Below are 12421 nucleotides of genomic sequence, written 5' to 3'. Positions count from 1 at the left end.
GATTACATTCACAAGCTTGACTTGGTGATAGAGACCTTGTGGTGTCGACACAAATTTTAGGCTTTCACTTGAATAGAACGCAAGGAATTCAAATTCTCATGAAGCGAGTCTATTCTCCTTCGGACATATTTTTTCATGTAGTTCAAAAAATTACCGTAATTCAGTTTCTATGGTATTTGCATAATTTTATTCTCCACAAAAAAATTCCATAATTTAATTCTTATGAAAACTTACCATAATTTGATTCCCATGAAAAATTTTCATAATTTAATTCCCCATAATCTGATCCCCATGGAAAATTTTCATAATTTAATTGTTATGAAAACTTACCATAATTTGATTCCAATGAAAAATTTCCATAATTTAATTCTTATGAAAACATACCATGATTTGGTTTCTATGGAATTTCCATAATTTTATTCCCACGAAATTTTTTCATAATTTAGTTCTTATGAAAAATTACCATAATCTGATTAGGGTAAAGCCCACATTCATTAATCCTATCTATAAAAGCAAACTTCAACTTTCTCTTGAGCTCACCTTCATTTCCACTTACTATGTTGCCTCCTTGTTCATGGATGAATGTTACTCTAATGGATGAATGTTACTCTATTCCTTATTCTATTATGGGCTATGCAAGCTCTCCATTCCAATGTTCTCATCTGTCTTTCATACAAGATGTGTTACTCGACCAAGGTAACGTAACTCCTATCTTTTCCTTTTCTTTATTCATCACTACTCTAACTCTTTGTTGCTTATCCATGTGAAATAATTTTTGTTGGAAAAATTATTATAGAATTTTGAAAATTTCTTTTTGAGTTTAAAAAATGGCTAAAAGGGAAAATTCATATATGGGGAGAATCAAAGAAAACTCTTCAATTTCTTACCTAAAAGATGTTAATTACTTTATTACAAATCACACGTATAATCATTACACATTGTTAATATATATATATATATATGTATATATATATATATATATATATATATATATATATATATATATATAGTTTTGAGATTAAAACATAAAATATATAATATTATATTTATGTAGTGGTGTGCTATGCATATCATGATGTGATATGGATTAGTCATCATGGATATAAAAACCATCAAGTGGATTCGAAGTAATTTGGATATCTTAGAAGATTAATGATACAAGCACGAAGAGTTTAAAATATACTAAAATGAAAATTTAAGCAAGAGGTGAGTACATATTAAATAATTAGTAGGATACACTTTCCTTCATTTTAGCTCAAGGGTATCATTGTAGCTAGCTTCTGTAGTTTATCCACTATTTTTAAATAACATAAACTAGGGTATGTTTTAGGGGTAGGTTTTTTGATGATGTTTAGGCTACTTTTTGAATTTGGGGAAACCAAACATCTGTTTGATTTAATTCTCTTGATTATTTGGCTAAATATTCACTTTAATGAATACAATTTTTTTCAGCTTTATATTTTACTCTAGTAATTAAATTCCTTTTTGTTGATAGTGCGTCCTTTTTTTCTTCTAAATCTCTCCGTCTTTCTTTCAATTTTCTACAATATATTTTATTTGCTTGATTTCTTGCATCTAGAGTTACATCAAGTATTTCTCCCTCTTCTTTTCTATTTCTAAACAATATATCTTGCTTGCTTGATCGTACTACTAGGTAGGTCTATCCTTTAGCGCATAAATAGAAGAAATCATCTAGATTTTTCCACCACTGAAAATTGTACATAATACCTCATGTTTCTCAACTCACTTCCTTGTTGACCAGGTAATGTTTTTATTGTATGCTAAAAAAATTATATTTCTGATGCAAAAGGAATTTTCCTCTAGTGAACAATTATTGAATTTCCATTTTATTATGTTGTATGAACCCTACTCTAGGTAGGTATTAGGTAAATTTTGGTGCACCTCCAATCTATGAAGTTCTTTATGTCTTCATAATCCGATTATTAGGTTACTATAATGAGGAGATTGGAAGTATAACTTATACATGTTACCTATATATTCATTCCTTCTTGACCTGATAAAAAACCAAGGTAATTGACCTCAACTAGCTTAGAATTGACACATAATTGTTGTTTAGATCAATTTTTTTTTCTGGCAAATGACTTTATCATAACATTCACATAATGCTTTATGATGTAAACCTTTTATACTAGTATTATCAATATACTTCTAGCTTCAATATTCAATTAAAATTTGCTTAATCTAATATTGTATTACTTAGAATTGGGTGTTATAGTGGGTATTTAGGTATTATTATTGTCAATATAACTTATGTAAAATATAGGACATATGAAGAAACTTCTTAGCATTGTGTGTTGCAGGAGTTATTATTGACTAGATACCTAATACAAAGTGTGATTGGCTTAGACCATAGTGATACATAGTGTCATGTCCTGCCACTTCATTGTTCAAATTTGGCATCAGAATAAGGGAGAAAATCTAGAGTTGTGGAGAAATTAACAGAACACTCTCGAACTCCCTAGATATTTTCAAGAAGGCTTTAGAATTTCCTAGAAGTTGTAGAGGATTCTAGAATAGGACTTAATTGTAAATATTGTACTGTAAAGTAAAAAATATTTACATTTAGGCCTAAGGAGGTAACATTAATAGAGGGCCTCTCATTGGAAAATTTTTCCAACCAAGTGTAAATCATTCGACAAAGTAATACAACGCCTTCTTGCAAAGTCTTTCTTGCAATATCTTAGTGGTCTTAGTTTGAAAATACATACTTGAGCTTACAAGATCATGAAATATTCGTGACTAAGCTGTCAGGTGCTGCATGAAACATTATTGAGAATCTAAGTCTCCCACATTGTGGTATAAGAGATAAATTTTACATTAAGGGAATAACTAGTGAAGGAGATGTAAACGCTGCTAGCAACACCAACATCAGGCTGGATGGTGGAAGGAATATCTTCAAGGGAATAAATCACCACAATAGTCGTAAGGAAATGTTGCTCAACCTTACACCAAGTGAGGTGCTAACATGTCACCCAGTTGTTGACGTCACCAACAGAGAGGAATGAGTCCTCAGGGTTGAAATGGCGAGGTAGACCATGGATATCTTAGGCATGCGTTTGAATGATGTTTATGGTAAGTTCAAGACTCTAAAGGACCTCACCAATGTGGAAAACAACAAAATCCACAACGGGCTTGAGGGCCGCCAACATTGAAGGATGCCATCACTTTCTTGAAGTGGCGACTCATTGGTGCGTTAAGTATGATTGAAGCCATGAGAGTTGAGAAAAAAGCAATTAAGTCGGATGTAAAAGCTGAAGGATCTACGTTGTATGTCCGAGATAAAGAAGTCAGCGTTGAGGCTCTCATGTCATATATATCCAAAGGCATCTGTGATGCCCAAGAGGTTCAGAACTTCTTGTGGCTCTTCCATAATTACATCAAGTGTAGTCGGGTAAAGAGAGACAAAACAAGATCAACACTGTTGTGTTGTATCTTTATGAGATGTCCATGTTATGGTAGAGGCATAAGGAAAAAAAGATAAGGAAAGGGTTGTGCACCATAAACACTTAGGCATAATTTCAAGACGTTCAATAGAAGGACTTTTTCCCTAACAACGTCATCTAGGAGTCCAAACACAAATTCGTAGAATTGAAGCAAACAAGAAATATTCGGGCATACGTGAAGGAAATCATTACACTCACTGTTCAAATTCCTAACTTGAGGAATGAAGACATTTTGTTCCACTTCATTGGCAGATTGAAAATTGGGCTAAGCCGATGTTGGAATGACAGTATGTTGGGACCACAGCTGAGGCCATCATACAAACCGAGGCCTTGACTAACTTCAAGCATGACATGCATGATAAGGCAATGGTGAATGGCGTGAGGACTAGTCATTCTAAAGGTGCGGGAGATCATGGCCTCGGTAAGGAGAAGCTTGCATAGTCTAAACAACACATCTCTTTCTAGTCGAACAACAAGCAGTTTGGGCGCCAGAGCTACACGGATAGGAAGGTGCAAACTACAAAAAAAGATGGTTGCTACATATGTGGTGACCTGCGTGGTTATGCTAAGTGCCCAAAAATTAAGAACCTTGGTTCAATACAACAAGCGTAAAGAGAAGGACTCATAAGAGAAATGGAAGGATGCGGGCACATCGCAGCTAGCCATGGTCGGGCTATGCAGGGATATTGCAAAGTAGAGGGAAAAGTCTGAAAATTAAAACACACAATATCTAGACATCTATATCAATGGATGACAAAATCCTGCCATGCTAGACTACGTTTCTGAAGCGAACATTACGAACAAAATGCGACAACAAGGTTGGGGATAAGTTACAATACAAACAACACGTGCATCAAGAAAGGTAAATGCGCACCCAACTCCCCTGTTTGGAGTTTCCCAAAGAGTAAGCATCATGTTGGGTAAGTGGCAAGGTAAGACTAACTTTACCACATCTTTTTTAGATATATTTGATATCATTCCTGGGAAAGAATTCTTCCTAAAGTGTCATGCGATGATGGATCCCTACATCCAACGATTCATAGTCATGGAGCGGGAAGGTTCATGAATTGTACCCCTAGTCAATGTGGCATAGAAGAAAGCACATGCACAATTGTCGGTTATGAGAATTACGAAGGACCTAAAAAAGGAGAGCCGACGTTCATAGCCACCATTTAAAGGTTGTTAGAAGACAATGGTGCCAAGGAGGTATTTCCATTGGCCACTGAAAATATTTTTAAATAGAATAAAGATGTGATGTCGGACGAGCTGCCAAAAAAGCTACCTCCTAGGTGAAAGGTAGATCATAAGATCTAGTTCGAGGTTAGAACCAAGCCACCCACACATGCACCCTTTCGCATGGATGCACCCGAGTTAGAGAAGCTAAGGAAGCAACTACTTGACGCCAGTCACATTCGCCCGCACAAATCACCTAATGGTGACCAATCTTGTTTCAAAAAAATAAAGATGGGTCATTTAGGAAATGCATAGACTATCGATCTCTTAACAAGGTAACGATAAAAAGTAAGTACCATATCCTGCTTATTGCTAGTTAGATAGATTTTGACATACCAAGTATTTCACCAAGGTGGATCTTCGTAAAGGTTACTTCGATTTGCGGAAGGGGATGAGAAAAATATTATGCACATGATGAGATTTAGAGCATATGAGTGGTTGGTGATGCCCTTCATCTTAACTAACGCACCCACCACCTTTTACATGTTGAAGAAGAAAATCTTTATCCTCTACTTGGGATAAGTTTATGGTAGTATACTTAGATCATATCGTCATATATTGGAAAACCTTGGAGGAGAACGTGGATAACTTGAACAAGGTTCTCCAAGTATTATTGGATAACCAATTCTAAATCAAGCAAGAGTAATGTGAGTTCGGCCAGCACGAGGTACACTTCTTAGGGATAATAATTTGCCAAGGAAAACTACGTATGGATGAACGAAGATATGTGCGATCAATGAGTGGGAGGCAACCATAAAAGTGATCAAGTCGAGATATTTACTCGGAATTGGGAAGTATTATCACAGATTCATAAGTGGCTACTCCTCTAAGGATGCTCTGCTCATGAGTCATTGTAGAGTAATAAGTCATGGGTTTTGAGTGAGGAGTGGCAAAGGGTTCTCAAAAACCTCAAGGTTGTTGTAAATAATAGTTAGTCTTGACGTTTTCCCACTTCTAAAAGATTTTTGAGGTATATAAAGAATCATCAGATTTCTCCACAGGGGGAGTATTGATTCAAGATAGACACCCAATAACATTTGGAAGACGCAAATTGCATGAGATGGAACGACGCTATATGGTGCAAGAGAAAGAGATGGAGGTCATCTTACATTGCCTACGCAAGTGGAGACACTACTTACTAGGCTCCAAGTTCGTGGTTAAGACCAACAATGAGGCCACTATCTTATCCCGGTCACAAAAGATCACCTTTGAAGTAAGTTAGGTGACTAGAATTTCTAGCTGAGTTTGACTACGTCTAAGAGTATAAGCCGAGATGGGTGGTATAGTGTCTGATGCACTGAGTAGGAAGACTAAGCTAGCTTCAATCACTACAATGCATCATAACATCTCAAATGTTACCAAGGGTGGCATGCAACAGGATCCAAAGGTGAAGAAACACATGAAGTTGGCCGCCCTAGGCAAGACAGGACGTTTTTGGGTGGAAGACCATCTCCAACTCACGATGGGTCATAGGGTCTATGTACCCAAGTTTGACTCAATTAGGTGGCCAATCATCAAAGTGAACTACTATTGACACCCAATTATGGACTTCCACGATATAAATTAATCATTTTGAACTTCATCAAATTTAAATGATTTAAATAATTTCAACGAAAAATATAAAATGTTGTGCAAGTTATTTTAAATAGTTTAGAACTTAATTATAATGTTTACATAATGTATGTTTTTACATAATTATCTATATAATTAGTATATTTATTATTATTATTATTATTTATTGTTATTATTATTATTATTTTGAAAATCATTTAAAAAATTTTAGTTTTACTTAAACATTTTATGATGTTAATTTTGCCTAAATTAGTGGTTTGTTATCTCAAAATCTTCAGTCTATTAAATTAATTAATTTATTTCATTAAGATTTAGAAGCTCTTTAATTCATTTATAAAACAAATTCATTTTTTAAAGTGTTGATCAAATCACCATCAACATTTTTATCATAATCAAATTGGTTATTATGGAAATTTTAGACAATTTTTTCAACCATTTGCAAGACCCGAAATTGGGACCAAATTTTTGGCCCAAATACAAATTCAATTCAGTATATTCAGCAAGGCTCAATTCTCTCAAACCTCATTCAACCAAACTCAAAAACCAATTAAAATATACCAATAGCCCAACAAGATAATCTTCCAAACCCGTCCCACCTTCTTTTCTCAAAAGAAATCAAGCCGCAAGTTAATGACACGCGACAAGGTCAACAACAATTCTAAACAACCTTGTATGCACCCCCATCTTCCCCAATGTGTAAACAACGGCCAACAACAATCACAAAGAATTATTCCAATCTCGAACATGTGAAATTGTCCTCGCCCTTTCACATGGATCCAGGTAGCCTTCAAGGACGATCGATCTATCAAATCTGTCTATTTTTCTTTCCTCTTCTAGAATGGAGCTAAACTTTCAGAAAAGGTTGTTTCTCTCAAATGGTGAAAGAATTTTGAGTTTTGATTCGGGGGTGAGACTCGTTCTTATTTATTTTTCTTCTTTTCCCCCAATTCCGAACCCTAAAATCTTCCCATATTTACCTCCTTTTTTTACTGTGAGCGGGGTAATTTCTTTGGGAGAAAAGAAATTTTTTGTGATAGACATAGAGAGTTGAAAAAAAAATGAAGGGGATGTTTGGATGATTTTTTTTGTCAAAAAAGAGTTTCAATTAGATGAGACATTAGAGAAAGATTTGGATATTACCTCAGTGATTAGAGGAAACTGTACGTTTGAAAAGTTCTCGAAGATATTTGGTTCAGTCTTAGCATTTGTCCGCTTTGTTTGGTCCTTCCAAGTTTTCTGGGATTCGTCGATTCGGTGCAGAAGTCGGTAATAGCTCGTTGCTTTCAGTTAGATGCCAGAGAAAAGGTAATATCTACTCCTTAATTACTTTTTAGTTCAGCATACAATAGCATGTAATGAGGTTCTTTGTTGTGTCTTTCTCGACTTCATTCTCCTTTGAGACGGATATGAAGGGTCATGGCTTGCTAATGTTTGTTTTTTTTGTCTTGGAATTCTTGGTTGATCATTCTGTTTTCTACATCTTGGCTAAATTATTTGTTCAAATCTATACTTAAGCCTTAAGCTCCGGCTGTCATGTTTGCTGTGAATCGCGTGTTGGTTGAGTTTTAATGTTTGTGCCCAATAGGTCTCCAAGAATGAATATTATTTATCTGGTTTGGTACTGATATACCATTTAGCTCTCATTGTAACTTTAATTTTTATGCATTTTGGCAGCTCGGTTTCAACTTATGACAACGTTGTTTATTGCTAATCATAATCCAGTTTCTAATATGGTTTGTGTCTCATAAGCAAGCTGTTTGTAATTCTTTTTTTTGTTGTTGTAAGTTCTCCTTTGCTTTAGTTTTAAGTTTAGATTCTATGGACCATATTACTAGATTCAAGTTTAGTTTTGTTAGTTTGTTTATCAAATGTCACCATGATGGTGATTAGATAAAGATCTTGCAAATTTATTGTGACATTCACCCATTTTCTTTTTGAGGTACCATTTTAGTGTGACTAGCATAGTAGTTTGTTATCGATTGTTTTTATTTTGGTCATTCTTAGATTTTATATTTATTACGAATGTTCCCTCTTCATATTTTTGTACAAGTATGTTCGTTCTAAAAATAATTGACTTGGCTCTAAATTGTCTTTAGCTTGAATACAGTTATATCCCTTTAGTATGAGTGTTTTATGATTGCGCTAAAAAAATTGTTCTTTACTTTACTGTTTTGATTTGCTAGCTAATATGAATTTGTCTTCTTAAAATAATTCGTTAATATTTCTCTGTTGGGTTCCATGTTTTTATGTTGAGAGTTTTGCTTTCTTTCTCTTTGAAATCACAAAATGTAATTTTCAATGCTCAAAGTGTAGAAAGGCACTGATCATTTGGAGAATTAGGGTGTTGTATTTTAAATGCTCAATTTCCTCAATCGATTAAGTTGTTGCAAGATAGATTGCTAATATTTCTTTTCTTTTACTTTGTTTTTCTTATGTGATACCAATCCGAGTCACTTGGACTCTACTCTTGCATATCCTTGAGTCTTATCGAGTCAAGCTTTGGTATTCGGGGGAGAAAGAGAGGCTAATACAAGCCTCCAAAGGCTCAGAAATGGATCTATATACTGTTGTATACATTAATATATAGTCAGAAAATACGATATGCAAGTCCAAGAAATATACAGGGGCTCGAGGAGCTAAATTAGGATGTATAAAAAGAGTATACAATCCAATATACAGGGGAAATAACTAAAATACACCCCATATAAGGCAGTATTAGATCACTGTATATGCTTGATTTTGGAAGGAAAACAGGCCCAAAGGCCTAAAAATTTACAGCAGCAAAATTTGGGCAAAAAGCCCAAATTTGATATTTCCTTTCCTTCTTATTTATTTATCATTATATTTAACTAACAATATATATGACCTTGGTTTTATTTAATTAATTCCCGATGATAGTCATTCCTCTTATTTTTCTGTATATTCAAAATTCATGTACATATCCGTATGCATATAAATTTTACTTTGTCTTTATTTTACTTCCCAGTCTTTCTCAACACTTAAGTTTATCCCTTTATATAGTTACTTTACCTTTAAAAATAATTAATTAAAAATGATTGATAGTGAGTAAATAAATAAAAAATTGAATTTACTTAACTTAGAAATTTTTTGAAAAATATTAGAAAAGTCTTTTAGTCAAATCGCCGGTCAATCACGAGTTAGCGGTCATACTGAGGGCCAAACACCTTCTTGGAATGTACATTTGAACTTCGAACCATTTTTTATTGATTTTTTTTGTTTAAATCTTTTGAAAATAATTATAAGTTTTTTTTCACCTTTTTGCTAAAAATCAAGTGGCGACTCTGTTAATTTGGAAAATTGATTTTTCTTAAATCATAAGATTAATTGATTTTTCTGAACTATGACATTCTTCTTTTTATTATATTTTTTCGTAAAACAGAAATTGCGACTCAGCTGGAGATTTAGTTAAGCCCTAACCATGAGATTTGATTATTTGACTAATTGTTATTAATTGTTAAAAATGATATCTTTGTTGAATATGTTCAAATTAGAGAACTATCATTGAATTTCATGGAATTTATATATGTATAATATATTAAAGGACAGTTTGCGGAACTGCAAAAGGAATTTTTTATACTCAACCATTTTTCTGAACGATCAACAATTTATTGGTTCGTCATCCGTCCAATTGTTGTCATAAATTCCAACCTAAGTTGTCCATTTGAATTCCATGTATTTCAAAGCCACTCTTAGTTAACTAGCATATAGCCGGGAAAAATTTAGGAGCATTTGAACTAAGATGACCAAAAACCCATGGCGTGTTTCCCATTAGAAGCCCACCTTGTGTCTAGTTTGCCCATTTGCCAACAAATAGACAATCATGTGTACATGTTAATTGAATGATGTGTATGTGTTTTTTTTAAATTTATTGTCTATGTTGGTGGGGTTTAACTAATATTTGTTTTCTCTTATTGTAGTATTAATCCAACATGCGAGCCTCTAAGAACAAGAATGTTGATTGTCCCCGACACTTATCTCAAAGTGTTGTGGAGATTCATGAACTATACATTTAGAATGACAGTTCAAAAACACATAGGTTATCTCCGTCGTTGTTGGAAATGAAGGATTTGTCAAGCCTATTATAATAACGGTAAAGTTTTGGAACAGTAAAAGCATGGTATTCTGGTTCAGGGAAGTGGAAATGCTGCCGACTATTGAAGCATTCCTCATAAGCTATGAGAGTATCGCCAATTGCAACAAGAGGAAAAGTCAACCAGATACAGATGTTCTAAATAAAAAAAATGGAATTTCACCAAAATCAAAGAGAAACTGTAACTTGTTAAAGCTGAGTGGATGGACAAACTTCTCGGCAAAAATATATCCTTTAGAAAGCTATATTATCGATTTGGACGTGCAAGGGTTTACGAGAAATTTTATGAAGAGTTCGTCTCGAAACAAAAATGGAAGGATACAGATCCTCTTGCCTTTCCAATATGCTTACTTGGAACAATGGTGTTTCCTCAAGGGAAACTACTGTAGTCATCCAAGTGTAGTAATGATCGTTCATGCCATCTTCTACGGAGTGGACTATAAGTCATCAATTGAGTACTAAACTTTGGTGCGTATGATCTTTGACGACATCTAGAGAATTTTAGATAAATATCTAAGCGGAGATCGTTTATTTCAAGGATGCAATCTAATACTTTAATGGTGGATGATCAACATCTGATCAAAAGTCATAACCCGAAAGAACCACATCTGGTAAGACTGTCAGACAAACATCAAGGTCATGACTGGTGGATGTACCATAATCATTGCAACAGAATTGGAGAAGAAGACTTATCTGAGACTTCAGGGGTTAATAGAAGAGGATGTACAATGGTCAATAGACAGTGTAGTGGTGACAAAGGATATGGTGGTTCGAACGGAAAATGTTCCATACTTGGTATTTGCTTGATTAAGAGGAACTAGACCGCACTGCTCCCGGTCGAGTCCTAAGGCTACTAGGAGGGAAGCAAGAGCTTCCCCAAATCGCAGACATGAAGAAATTTGAAACAGATCACGAAAATGGACGAGTCGCATTTGTGGAAGATACATACAATCTATGGAGGTCTCAAAGAGTATTAGGTGAGCCGGTACCGAATAGGTTTCACCATGAATGTTCTAAGGATTGCATGGAATGGTTGAAGAAGACCCGTCACGAGAACTATTGGGCATAGTCTGACTGTTCCTTACATTATTGCAGATGTTGGTGCCAGACATCAAGTTCAACTTAACCGTCTTCATGAAAGGTTCGATAAGAATGAGTTGGAGCATCAACTTCGTCATTCTATGGACGCAAAAGTCATATCTCAATTAAAAAAAAGAGTTACAGAGAGCTAGAAAATGCATGTCAGAGTTGGATGATAACATGGAATAGTAGATTCAGTCGATAAAGGGGTTCAAACATCAAGATGGGCTCGATTGAAAAGAGATCATCTATGGGCGATGCCATGTGGGAAGATGTCAAATCGCCAAAAGAACCAGTCTTGGCAAATGATCAGAGCAATCTTGAAGTTTATCATTATCCCATCCGCGGGATCGCTCTATTTGTAATTTGTTTTGTAATTTAATTCTGAACTTATTTCCATGTTAGTATGTTTATCATACATTTTGATTTATATTAATGAATATTCGGGGGTACTGAATTGGTTTAAAGATGACATATATATCATTCAATTCGTTAGGCCTGCCCTTCGCACAAAAAGGTCATAAGCATTCTTAGGACATGATAATTCCTATATACTTGTACGCTTTAACTATTTCTGTGATATGTTTCTTTGAATGAGGTCATTTATAACCCACTCCTCTTTGAAAATTGCGAAAAATATATCCAAATTACTATAAAAAGATGTTCGACCAAATTTTTTGAGTCATGAGTTTCTCAACAAAAAAGTAAGCTGCTAATACTAATCCTATATATTACTCCTTAATCTCAAAATTGTAAAATCACAACTATGAAAAAGGGTAAGAACGCCGAGGTGGAACCTACTAGAGAAAAATTGGACAGGAAAATGAAAAAGATTACGCTGGAAATTAGAGAACTTAGAGAAATAGGACTCAAGGTAAAAATTGCCATGATAGTGTTCAAAGCCGACACTGCGATGCTAAATAAGGATTTGGTAGTTAATATGGTGAAAATGAAGAAAGTC

At 34.5% G+C, this 12421-nt stretch overlaps 1 long non-coding RNA gene across 1 annotated transcript; it reads left to right on the top strand.

Annotated features, from left to right (window-relative positions):
• The first annotated feature begins 6792 nt into the window (after positions 1-6792).
• On the top strand, positions 6793-11927 carry LOC104646326 (uncharacterized). Its single transcript, XR_740467.4, has 2 exons — positions 6793-7574; positions 10208-11927. It is a non-coding gene; the product is annotated as an uncharacterized lncRNA (long non-coding RNA).
• The last annotated feature ends 494 nt before the right edge of the window (positions 11928-12421 follow it).

Source organism: Solanum lycopersicum, chromosome 1, assembly GCF_036512215.1.
Source record: "Solanum lycopersicum chromosome 1, SLM_r2.1".
Classification (NCBI taxonomy): Eukaryota; Viridiplantae; Streptophyta; class Magnoliopsida; order Solanales; family Solanaceae; genus Solanum; species Solanum lycopersicum.
This window is presented reverse-complemented; position numbering and strand designations above follow the sequence as displayed.